The sequence below is a fragment of the Elaeis guineensis genome, chromosome 8 (genome assembly GCF_000442705.2).
Source record: "Elaeis guineensis isolate ETL-2024a chromosome 8, EG11, whole genome shotgun sequence".
In the NCBI taxonomy this organism is placed as follows: Eukaryota; Viridiplantae; Streptophyta; class Magnoliopsida; order Arecales; family Arecaceae; genus Elaeis; species Elaeis guineensis.
In genome coordinates, this window is record NC_026000.2 from 33,519,727 (window position 1) to 33,521,067 (window position 1,341).

Here is a 1,341-nt window from a genome sequence, read left to right on the forward strand (position 1 = left end):
GAACATTCTTCTAAGACATGGTTTGGTGCATTGCACCCTTTACACATGGGTGCAGATATTTGATTTACATTGGCTGGTCTCTGTAATTCTAAGGCTTCCAATCTACGTGTTAAGGTTGCAATCTTGGCCTCTGATGCTAAGGTTGGTTGAATTTGATGCATTCCTCCTCTTGAAGGTGTAGCTTTATCAGGTTCCCTAGTTGTTTCCCACTGTAAATTTTTCTCGGCTAGGTCTTCTAAGAATTGCCAAGCTTCAGTAGTTTCTTTGTCCATAAATTGGCCTTGGCACATGGACTCTAGCATGGTTCTTGAGTTTGAATCTAACCCCTCATAGATGATCTGGCACAGTCTCCAAGTTTCTATTCCATGGTGTGGGCATTGGGTCAAAAGATTCTTGAAACGATCAAAGTACTTCCAAAATGATTCACCAGCTAGTTGGTAAAATTGATTTATTTCATTCCTAATCCTAGCTGTTTTATGATGGGGGAAATACTTTTTTAAAAATGTTCTCACAAAGCCCTCCCAGGTAGTGACAGAATAGTTTGGCAGACTATAAAGCCACTTCTTAGCATTGTCCTTAAGGGCAAAGTTGATTAATCTAAGTTTGACCTCATCCTCTGTTAATTGCAGTTTCATGGTTGCACATACCTCCTCAAATTCTCTAATAAATATATAAGCATCCTCTAATCCTGTGAATTTTGGAAGCATATTTATGGTTTGAGGTTTGATTTCAAAATTGTTAGCTGTGGGTTGTGGCAACCTGATACAAGATGGTTGGATGGAGCCAACTGGATAACACAAATCCTTAAGGGTCATGGGTTGGATTGGTTCAGCCATTGGAACAACAGGAATTGACTCAATTCTAACTAGACGACCCGACACTCTTCTCCACACACGAGGTGTACGGTTCTCGATGTTTATACAATTTTTTTTTTTTTAATAAAATTTTTATGTATAAGGAAAAGAAAGAAAAGTTCTAAAGAGAAGATCTTAAGGAGTCCTAAATCTAAAGAAAAGTAACCAAATTAATTTAAATTTAATTTTTTTTTTTTTCAAACAAGTGAATCAATAAATTAAACTCAATCTATCCTAGGGTTAACCTAAATCTAGACAGCTCCTAACTGTTCCAAGATGACCCTTCAAACCTTCCAAGTGGAGATTGATCAACTAGTTAGCCAGGTAAGTATAAGAGGTGGGAGGTTCACTCATCGTTGCCTTTCTAGACACCAAACGAGTTGGCCAGGCTAGCAACTGAACCAATTTAACAAACCACCCTCAGGGACTTGCCTAGACACCAACTAATCAAACAACTCAAACTTGGTAGAACTCTTAGGGTTCCTTG

The 1,341-nt window shown here is 38.3% G+C and overlaps 1 non-coding gene across 1 annotated transcript; it reads left to right on the top strand.

Annotated features, from left to right (window-relative positions):
- Positions 1-360: 360 nt before the first annotated feature.
- On the top strand, positions 361-467 carry LOC140851343 (small nucleolar RNA R71). The gene has a single exon (XR_012134095.1). It is a non-coding gene; the product is annotated as a small nucleolar RNA R71 (small nucleolar RNA).
- Positions 468-1,341: the final 874 nt, after the last annotated feature.